The sequence below is a fragment of the Salminus brasiliensis genome, chromosome 24, assembly GCF_030463535.1.
Source record: "Salminus brasiliensis chromosome 24, fSalBra1.hap2, whole genome shotgun sequence".
NCBI lineage: Eukaryota > Metazoa > Chordata > Actinopteri > Characiformes > Bryconidae > Salminus > Salminus brasiliensis.
The window spans coordinates 20,211,338-20,223,533 of record NC_132901.1 but is presented as its reverse complement, the minus strand read 5'-3'; positions in this window follow the sequence as shown (position 1 = coordinate 20,223,533).

Genomic DNA, 12,196 nt, shown 5'->3' with positions numbered 1-12,196 from the left:
TACATAGTCCATCATCAGCTAGTAGTGCAGATGACAGGTTTATGTGGATGCTCGTTGAAGGCTGAATGCATAGATAAATGCGTGTTTGTGCCAGCATCACTTTCTCGAGTTAAAAGATCCGTCTAACCCTGTCTGTCTTTTGTGCCGTGATGCCACCGCGCTGGGAGGACGCAGCAGTCGGGAGAAAAGGCCAGCCTTGTGACGGCCCACACATACAGTGGGCTCTTTGTTGTTGAGCTGAGCCACTATGGTAACAAGGCACATGAAAGCAAACGGCGCCCCCTCAGTCCACAAACAACACCCACATTCAGCAATCACAGTCTCCCAGCACCCCCAAACACCAGTCCCAGCCATCCTATCTCTAATTGCACTGTACAGGCCTTCTCCCTGAACCAGAGGGACACTCTCAAAACATTTAATATTTAGGATGGTTTTATGCATGTTTATCAAAAACATATTTCATATTTCAGTTTATGTTTTTGATTTCCTTTTTTGGTCAAAAGAAATTGGCCTCGGGGGGCTCAGAGTGGTTTAGTGGTCTAATGCGCTGCCGCTTTGCAGGAGGGGTTGCAAGTTCGAATACCAAGCCACGCTGCTTTGCCATCACCAGCTGATGTCTGAGATTGCACAATTGGCTGTGCTCTTTCCCCTGGTTACTCTTAATGCAATGCTGGCTGGCACAGGCGTCTGTTAGCTGGTGCGTTGGAGCTGGGGACCAATGCTTTTCTCTGGGCATGTCAGCTGCCTGGCGATGCCGTCATTTATAAAAAGGTGGTGGCTGGCTCTGCATGTATCTGTATGTAAGTTCTTGCACTGCTAGTGCTAGGGGAAGCTGGTAATGGGTGGGTTAATTATGAGAGATTGAATTGCCATTTTTAATTAGATTTGGATTGTTTGTATTGAATTCAATCATAATAAAATAACTGTGTGATTTACCAAACCTTTTTGCAACTTTTACAAGTAGCCCCTCAGTCTGACATTAATAACAATAATAATGGAAAAAATGATATTAAAACATTAAAATGATAATACTTCATGATATTTCATAAATTGAATATTCTAGATACAAAATGAATATAATATAAAAGATAAAGCTTAGCCCTGCACCCCAATGACACCATGTATTATAACAAAAGATCAAGAATGAATTAATCTTTCATTAAATTAATCATTTTTAAAGTGTGTGTGTATATTTGTGTACCATTCGAATCATGGTGACTTGCTCTGGTAGACTTGTATAGATTATCAGTCTGCTCAGGATTTCCTATGCTAGGGGGATGGGACAAAAGGAGCTATTGTACAAGATGCTGATAAATGAGAAAAAGGGTGTGTGTGTCTGTGTGTGTGGGTGTGTGTGTGTGTGTGTGCTGTCTCAGCTTCTGGCTGTTCGGCTCGCCACGGTCGTCATTGATTGCCTGCAGCAAGGGAAGCTGAGGCGAGCTTGAAGCTGCTGCTGGGTCAGTGTGTTGCACAGTGCAGCATCACCGCACCCTCACCTCAGCTCACATAGCGCTGCCCGGCCCTCAGTCCAGCACAGCTACTGTGTCATGACTTGCTTCTTTTCCTCACTGCGGCTCTCATTTCATATCCATGTACGTTATGCTCACAATGTCTGACTGCACAGGCTGATCAAACAGAAGCTGAACGGCCCAAAATCACATTTCCCCCTCGCTCTGAAAGTACACAGTTTAACCAGTGGCCAAAATGTAGCCACAAGCCATGTTTGGTGTCTGACGTTCAGTCATTTAGTTTTGCATTGGAGCTTCGAGGCTAATGTAGCTAACAAGTAATAACAGCTAGCATTACAGCAGTTAGCACTGTGTAAATACCATATCTTTGCCTTGTCGAGTTGGTAAGTAACCTATTACATGTGACACTGTATGACATACCAGGCTAGATGCATACCATCTTATGCAAAAGCTTTGGCCCCCTTGGCCCCCTTTGGCCCCTTTTTTGAATTGAAAAATAGTGAACATAGCTCTGTAGCTAATCTAACATAAAACACAATATGTTAACATATTATAATGCACAGTAATTCTGTCTTTCATAGCACAAAACAAAAAATAAACGTGAAATTTTATTGACTGGAAATCGCATACAGCCCCTTTAAACAGCACTTCATGTTGATTCATTCATGTTTTGAAAGCTTAGCTATGATTATTTACTACATCAAACGCATTAATGTTAAAACAGTGAGTGATTTTCAGTGACGCAGGCCTTCAAAATAGGCCTGGTTTAGCTCTTATCTCAATCCACTGGGTCAGATTGGGCCAACATTGTCCAAATTTCCATTGTTTAATTTCCTGGAAAGTCTTGAATTCTTCTTGATGTGTTCAGTAAATTGCATGTCACCTGAAGTTACTGAAACTTCAGGTCACACTGTCGAACTGACACTGTCGACACAGGTGAACTGTCGCATTTTTAAAGATTAGACTTTCTCCTGAGGCTCGTGATCTGGCTCTGTGATCCTGAATCCAGCCACGTCAAGGCAGTGGCCCTGAATTGCTCTCTCTCATGTCAGCCACAGCGTCTGCTGTGTGAACTGACGTGACCGTCTAGGGAACACAGCCGCTGGCCAAAGCTCAGCCGACCAGTGCGGGGCCATTGTGTGGCACAGACGTGGAGCTTTTTGAGTCATTGAGTCATTTCCAGCCACTTACAGCTTCAATAAGTGCTACTCAAGGGTTTAGTGCCCTGGGTTTAGCGAAGAATTAACAGCATTGTTAACTTTCTATTCCTAAAGGTTGTCTAAGCATTCAGCTATGTCAGAGAAACACACAAATATTGCATCAGTCAGAGCTCCTTTGATGGCCGTTGCTGGCCTCTGCTCACTATATTTAGCCCTCGTAGTACCTGCCCGGTGAGCGTCCACGTTATTTCGGTTTATATGGATTAGATGAATGCTAATATTGGCTTGTGGAGAGAATGGAAAATAGCTCATTGATTCCCAGTGTGGCTGACGGAGAGTGAGGGCGCATTTTGAACCACAGAGTCAGGGCACTAATGGATGGCCTCCAGTAGCCTAACCTAGCTTAATCACACACAGCTATTAAACAGTACATGCTGTTCTGGTATCCAGGATCCAACACACACAGGAAAGGCCTGAGTTGGGCGTGAGGACGCTTTTGCTTGGCTGGTGTGAAGTTTCCTATTCATATATTGGGTCATTAAAAACAATGCGTTTGTCCCATGTTAGGAAGCATAAAGACTTTTTTCTTCTTCCGTGTTGCTGACTACAGGACCGTGGTACATGCTCTGATACCTTTTGGGCCATTTTATTGGGCCAGGTCATAATTTGTACTATTTTGATCATGATTAGTCTAAATTGTAACATTATTGCAAGGTGAGAAAAGGCCAAAGTATGTCATTATTATTTAAAATCATTTAAATGACCCAGAAGTCTGGATTTTTGTTCGTTTTACATCTTTGACCTGGCCAAACATCCCATGCTGGAAACAAGCAACAGCCAACAACTCTGGGAAACCCTGCCACATTCTCATTCAGAACAAATGTTCAACCAAATATTAAAATTTAAACAACCAGCATGCTCATGGGGTTGAACATGGGCTGGGAGGTTTGTATATGTATTGTTACTGGGTTTCACAAATGGTCCCCATTGTTACAGCCCACCCAACTCGCACATGGGTTCCATCTAGGCCGTGTGTGCAGTGTACAACCCAGACAGAGCCCACATTTCACACCTCCCAATCCCATAACTGACCCTGGTTGGACCCTGGTGGGCATATGTGTGGCCAACACGAAATCCATGGACAAGATTTTTGGTTCCCATTTGGGCTGGGAGGCATTGCTGTAGGTCACACAGAAACCACATAGCATATCATGTCATTGTTTTTTATAATCATTCTCCAGCTGCTCATTCTCGCATAGTGCATATCCTGTTGTTAGCTGAAGAGATGTTAAAGCTAGTTGGCTAGGATTTGCATTTAGCCTAGCATGGATACTTCCAAGCTCACTGCTTAGCAGTCTGGAGGTAATGTGCTGCTTAGAAAAGATGGAAAAGATGCTCTCAGACCACTTAATACAATACTTTTTTTTACAACGCCGCCATCTTGATGATGGCAAGAGTGCTGGTGCATGCATGTAAATTTTAGGGGATGTAAATGAAATGAGTAAACACTGTTACGTATATTTTAGGGTTCTGAAATTGACCCACTTTACTGCCCCTATATCGTTCATGTGAGTTTTGTATTTGAATGAAGAGACAACAGTGTTTGACGTTCATGGTTTGTCCATGTACTGAATTCTCATTAACTATGCCAAGCTAAATTTTCCATTTTAGGGCCCCTGTAAATGACTTATTTAAGTTCAAACAACATCAAGCCTTATAGTCTATCCTCTTCCAATTTAGCCCTGACCATAAAAAAATATATACTGTATATTCAGTTTTATCTGAACTAGGTTGTTCCACGGCCTCTAGATGTGTTCCTTTTGGAAATGAGAGCATAATGTCTGCTGGTTTTGGAAGGTGCTGAAGCTCATATACGAAGCCCTGTTCTGCAGATCCATCAGCTATAGTGAGCTCCAGCAACTGCAACAAAGAGTTTAGTTTTAAATAGAGATAGAATAGCTTGTGTGTAAACAGTCCTGGACACGTGTTGACGCTTTTTTTCAGGAGTGTTTTAAGTGTGGTCATGAGAACAAACTAGTGATTTTCCAGTGGTTTTAAAGGCTGTTTCTGTGCTGGTTTGTTCAGTTTTGGCCTGAGTGACACAGAAAGAAAAGCAGAGCTTTGGGAACTGTAAAGTAGAAATGGGTTTTATTTCTTTTTCTTTACCCAAGAAATTCATATTTTTATTTGCTCCAGTTTGTGTTGAGTCTGTAAAAACAGGGTGAGATTGTGAGGTTTACAACCAGAGCTAATGATTAAAAGCAAAGTCAGAAAATTCTACATAATTTAACCATAACTTGTTGGTTGCAATGATGAAATACTTAGTTTTCTTCAACCATCAATGATAAAAAAAACACTTAGTGGCTTTTAATTTAATTGTAAATGTAAACATATTTATGATGAAAATCAGACAAACATATTATGTTAAATCTAATCACATGAATGCACTATATGGTGTCCAGAGACATATTTTGCATTAGCACTACTATGTAGATTTTATTCTTGTGTTAGCACCAAGCTAGCAACTGTTATGCCTGTTAGCAATCTTAAAAAGCAACTTAAAACTAACTATACAACAAATCCTTTCACAAATTGTTAGGTAGAGTATCCAGAGCTGCATAGCTAGCTTTTTAATATTAACTGAATAATTTAGGTAAATGGTCTGTTTCCACCTGTATTTACAACTTTGTCAGCAAATGCCTTCCTTGTGGGAAATGTGGAAATTTGGAGTTGAATGACTGTCTAAATGGACTCATAATGAGAGGTTATTTTCAAGGGCAGAAAGTCAGAAAGACACATGGAGAGTACTGTCTAAAAACCACTGAACCCATTTTTTAAGCATTAATAAAGGCCTTTGGTAAACAAGCAAATCTGATTATTGGATGGAATTCCCCTTTAAGGCAGTTTGGGTTGGCAAGCCGCCTGGCCAATGCACCAAGAGAACACATTTTTTGTATACAAGGTTAAAGTCTCGCATCATCTGTAACTCCCTCCTTGTTGTCTTTTATACACACACTCTTTGTACTTTATAATGGCCTACAACACCTTTTTTCTCTCCAGCCCTTGTAAAACTGTAAACTGTAATTCCATTATTAGCCATCCTATCCATCTGCTCCTTACCTATAGCGTAGAAATTCATTTTAACTGTCCATTTGAGGTGTAGCCAAAGTCTGACTTGCACTACAGAGATTTATGTCTGTGAACAACTAAGCTTTTCTAATCAGCCTTGAGCCACTTCAGCTGTCTCATCGATAAACGTAGTGCAGTAGTACTGCAGAGTTGGGAACCGAAGCAGACGCGCAATATGATACCCAGGCTGAAATAAACCTGAGCCAAAGCACAGTCTTAAATCCATCAAGGAGCCTCAATCAAAATATTACCAGTGCCATGGAGTCGGCACGCCACGCACTCAAGTGTTGACTATTTGAGCTGGCTGCTCAGGTCTTGATTTAGCGTGATTTAGCATTTAGCATTGTTTTAATGAATCAAACTTTTTCGACAGGGTTTAAGCATTTAGGAGACCCACATCCTATATTGTATTTTTTCTACTTATGACTTATAATTTTCTATAATTATATATCATTTTCTATCCTTTTTTCCATTTTGTTACTGTACCTTAAAGCACATGTAAAAGAACTTTGTTCTGATTGGCTGTCCCATTTAGTAGTATATATATATATATATATATATATATATATATATATATATATATATATATATATATATATATAGTGCCCTAAAGTATCTCTACAGTACGTAACAGTCGTGTATCCAACAGATATTATCTGTCCAAAGGAGAGCATGTGGTGTTTACTTTCATCGTGGCTTATGAGTCATTCTCTGGTCATTCCTAAAATCTGGGGTCATCACAGGCTATTCTCTGACAGGCCCAGAGGAATACAGTACCGCCCTCGTCTTTATGCCAGTGACTCTGCACTTTTCACACTGGCGTAGTGCCATCTCCCAGGCCTCAGAGCCCACAGGAATGACTGGAATACTTTTCTTATCTGTAAAGAATGATAGCAAATCCTTCGTCCGCCCAAATCCTGTCAAAGCCTGCCCTTCAAACTGTGAATATCCTTCACTTTGTGACGGTGTAACGCCCAGCCAAGTAGTCCACATTGACTTAAAATGGATTCCTGTATTTTGTTTAAAACATCGACTTTCTCCCTTCCCTCTGAGGTCAACTGGGGTCAAAAGCATTTTGTTTTATTCCTGATTCTTGATCTTCATTTTAAAAAAGGTTATTCCACCCACAGCAGCCCTTTCCCAAATGTACCACGCTGTATTTTTAAAAAGCGTTTTGTCAGAGGATTTTAGCATAAGCAGCTGACTAAGAGCATGCTGTCATCATGATGTTCTTAGTCATAGTCCATATTCTTATTCTGGTACCCCTCACTTCCTCTAAAACCCCTCAAGCAAGCACACCAGCAGGGATGATATCATGGACATTGGCTCTTGCCAGTGGCTTGGTTCAATGAATTTGGGAATCAGGGCTTCATTGGACTGGGCTCAAGCTTTCACATGCTTAGCTGCCCACTGAGGTAGGAAGGTTACTCTAGTCGAGTGCCACCTAAAACAGGATTCCTCTCAAGGAGACCAGGCTATCCCCTTACATGCCTTAAAAATAAACTTAATTGATTGGTGCTCCATCAGCACCTATGAAAAGAGAGCGGCCTAGCCAAACAACTGGCTGCAGAAATGGCTACTTCTGGCCTTGAGGCTGGGCCTTACTAGCCACTTGCAGTTACTTACCTCAGTCCCACCTCTTTCAGTACAGTATACTAATAAAATGTCTAAAATATGATAGAATGTGATTCTAATGTGGTGCTAATAATATGTAGCTCCACAGTAAAGGAACCTGTGAGATAATTGAGAAATATCACATGAATGAATGATGAATAGAATAGGTGATTCTAAAGACTGTAGAGGAAAACTGTAGAACATTGAGAACATAGTTATAATGATATTAACATCTACACAGCATTATAGAAAGCACATAACACAGAAAAAAAGGGATACTGCTTACATTTAACAGTGACAAACCACTTAACATAAATAAAAGCTAGCCTTCAATTTGTGCCACATGTGCCAAAACATGTATAGCTTGTAAATGACATTTAAATGTTTTATTTGAGTATTGTAACAGTCATTTACTTTACCTTGTATGTAGCAGTTTAACTCAGCAAATAGTTTTGGCACAGAGCTGCTGCCACTGTGTGCCATTTCTAATCAGCTGACTGAATTCTGGGTAGACACTGCTCGTATTTACAGTCGGTGATGTATCTTAGCCTCCCAGAAGGCCCAGAATGCCAGTTTTGTCTCAAACACTTGTCCCATTGTAAAGAAAAACATGATCGGTTGATTCTTAACAATACTGGAAGCTAATCTAACAGCCCAGCGTCTGAAGTCTATTGGCCAGTTCAGTCATTCATCAATCTTCTTATCCTCTTCGTCATGGTCAGGGTTGCAGTGGGTCCAAAGCCTACCCAGAATAATTTTGTTCAAGGCAGGCGAACACATTTGAATGAACGTTTAACTTCTTTTATTCATTTTATTAAGATAGTTTTAAATAGAAATGTGTTTTGTGTATATTTAAATCGTCTTTAAACTCAGTCCCCTTACGTAAAAGAAGCATAGGCCTTTAAATCCTGAACATGTGATCCTCCTCTTGTGTGCCACAAACCCTTGGAAAACCCTTAATCAGAACTTTGGCAGTTTGTCAAAAGCCCGCCCCTGTAAGGCCCCCCAAAAGAGTGTCAGTCTTCATGCTTCAAAGAACTGATGGACGCAGACAGACCTTTTTTTGGCCCCTTATCTGAGCCCACTTTCAGAGCAAGGCCCCATTCTTCAGATACCGACGGCTTGCAGGGATCTGGCTCAACTAGTTTTGCATTTCCATTCACAACAAGCTGAAAGAGAGTGACATAGTTTTGCTGTTCATGTTTGTTTGATTAAACCAAATGTTAATAATAAATAAATACAATTAAATAAATTACACAACTTCAAATATAATCCCAAATGTCATCCATGCCCAGTTGAATTCTTTAGCTACAATGTTAACGTGTAAGAAAAACACATAATATAGCAGATAGCATGGTGCTCACTCTTCTAACCTTAAACTGCATTCTGTTGTTCAGGGATCTCTGTTAGACTTGCTTATGTGGTTTCAGACACTGTATGACAGTACTGATGTTATCCACAAAAATGGCATCAAGATGGCAGCTACTACTGGTTATAGCTAAGCAACATACTCACTCTCTCTTTTCCACTGCGGTAGGAATCAGATACAGTCAGGGGTGAAGTGTGGTGCTCAAACTAAATAATGCAGTTTGCAAAGGCCGTATTTCAAGGTAAGCTCCACTGCTCCTGGTTGGATGTTGGATGGACCTTACAATAAGGAACATCTGAGTAAATGAAGCATATGCACGTCACTCAGTGGAAAACAGTGTGAACAGAACACTTAAATTAATCTGCATCACATGTTCATAGTTGTTCTCCATGGAGAAATACCCAATGCTGTTTCGGGAACTGTTCAAGGCCTGCCCAGAAATGCCATCAAATGAATGTCTGAGTGAATGTCTTGAAACAACTCAAAATAAATGAGAAATGGGTGCCCCCACTTTTTTGTCTTGAGGGGCCACAGTGCATTGATTGTTGTGGGCTTAGGGCCAGATTTACACACAAGTAATTCTACAAATGAAGTGGTTTGAAATAGAGCTTTTGCCAAAGCATTTTACATTACATTGAACTTAAATTGCCAAAAATACAATTAAAAAAAAGGAAAAAACATGAGCACCAGGAGGTTATTAGATCGCTCCCCAGTAATGCCACAGCCATCCATAGCAAGAAGTCCAAGACAGCGCAACTGGTTTTGCTCTCTCTGGTTGGGTAGGATGGCCCTTCCTGTTCCTCATCTCTCTTGCCATAGATGCCTGTTAGCTGATGTAAAAGAGCTGACAGTTAGTGTTCTCCTCTAAGCGTGTTCAGCTGTCTGAAAGTGGGGTGGGGCTTCATGTGTCTTGAAGGAAGCACTTGCTAGCACTGATGGGGGACTCAACTAGTGGGTGGGAATTAGCACTGACTAACATGCATTGGAAAAATAAGGATGTAATAAGTTACATAACATACAAGTTATATGTTACCCATTGGTTGAGGGGGTGGAATTGCAGCACCTTTTTTCTGTTGGGTCCACACTTTAGGACAAGGTACTGAAACCTAGTAACCTGTAACCATTCACAGCAGTTGGACAGATATTTCCTATTTTCTTGCAGAAGTCCATCTTAAACACTTCCCCAACTGTGAAGCGATGGGTGATTTGAAAGAGTTTCTCAACCACTTACTTGGTGTGGGTGGTAGAACTTCCTCTTTACGCTGGGAGATCATTAGCAGGAGGAGAAAGAAAAGAGAGTCGACCAGAAAAGTGAGATGCTGCAGGCTGATTAAAGCGAGGATTATAACAACTATTTTTTGAACTATTTAGATCAATTTAATCCGAATTGTTTAGGGTTGTGCCTCACTCTTCCACATTTTACTACCTGAACATTATGTTCTAACCTGCCAGAACAGGACATTCGTATGTATGTCTCTTAATGCCTGCTTGAGGGACGGAAACAGCAGCCGCCATACATGTTACAGTAATCCAAGAGCCCGCTAACTGAGAATAAGCCAGCCTAGCACATTGCACAGGCAGCTTTACATGGCTTACAATGCAAAGCAGTGTAAGAGTAACATGCTAGAGGAAACTACTACTTGCTCCTATGTGAACTGGGAGGGATTACATTACATCTACTGAATAATTTCCTGTAATTCTCACACTTTTTTGTCTGATGTATTGGACTGTTTGCATTATGGGTACTATTGGACATCTCATAACTTATCTCTAACATCACTATCACTGTCTGTAACAGTGTACATTATGTATTAGCTACATTTTACTGGATGCAGATGGAGAAGCAAATGTACAGTTGCATATGACTGTATATGGAATCCATGAATGACTTATTATAGTGCATATTTATCTAACATGACCTTTAACACACCAAGCAATCAGCAAGAATGTAGTACCGCTACGCTTCATGTATTTTTAGAGTTGTGCTACCTTAGCATACAGCTCTATTTCATGTCACATAGGCAGTGTGAACATAGCATGTGCTACAGTATATGTTTATACTTTCAACCCCTTCATTACAGCTTTTTGTTACTCATTAATGTCATTTATAAGGAAATCAACCTTTTTTGGGATTAATATATAACACGCAGGTAAGCATATGTGCTGTCCATTCAACGAGAATTCAACTAATTTTTCTAATTGCTGTGTAATTCCACCAATAAGATGCAAACAAAGTCATTCAGAGTGATATGATATGAGATGGTGGTAAATGGAAGTGTTTAATGCCTCTAAAAGCTCCCTCACAGATGGAGGAACATAACATGAGTATGAATACACTGCCGGATGCCTGAAACACTGTTTTTATCATGGTTTTATGACAAGTTTATATATATATATATATATACACACATTCACATTATAAAACTCAGAATACATGTATACAAAATACAAAATGTTTATATCTATGTTAATGTTGCAACGCCTTGCTCCTATCACCACTATCAGCACTGTGAAATATAGAGTTGGTAAGTTTCTTTTCAACGGGGTCCAAGTAAACCACTTCCAGCCACCTCAACCTTTGAATTATGTAGAAATTCTGAAATCGGTGGTTCCACTTTAGTTCTCTACAACTCTGGATTTGCCTATCTTTCATTTGATGAGTTATTGTAAAGTAAACTAATGTTAGCTATAATATGAACAATCTGTAATATGTAATATGACTTTCCCAATGTTTCCATCCTATAAGATAGCGTTGTATCTTACCTGCATCGTAAGTGGTGTTGCACTGCCCTGTGTTATATAGCCTGTCTTTCTCTGACTTGTTTTGTGTGGTTCTATAGACACAGGTCATGTGTGTTTATTGTTTCATGTCAACAACATACATATATAGGTTTGAGAGTACAGCAAAGGTTTTTGGATCTTGACACTGACTCCGTGACTTTATGCTTGAGAAATTTCTGGCCAGGCCTTGACATTGATAGGAAATAACTTTGACACTGTGAGATTAGCAGGTCTGAGTGGTTCTCTTTTAGTCATGTATGTTGTTCATCCACTGTTCGAGTTCTTGAGTACGAGACAGTAGGGCTGGAGGTAGCAGGATAGTGGTAGCTTTGGTACTTACATAGATCTGTGTGTCGACATAGCAATATAAAAAGACCATAATGGTGAAAGACCTAACCAAAGAAGTAACATGAAGAAGATGAAGTGAAGAGGGCCAAGGACTGATCCCTGGGGTACTCCTTGTGTAATAATATCCATGGCAGATTTGTGTTTACTCAACACAACAAAATGAATCATGCAGGGGTCATGTGCTATTAACTTATGCTGTCTAACTAAGTATTCCTCTCTCTGCACAATCCTTTGAATAATGTAAACCTGAAAAAATTTATTTAATTGAAACGGTTTATTAAATTCATGGAACGACTTGTTAAATTAAGGGGTGGATTTATTACATT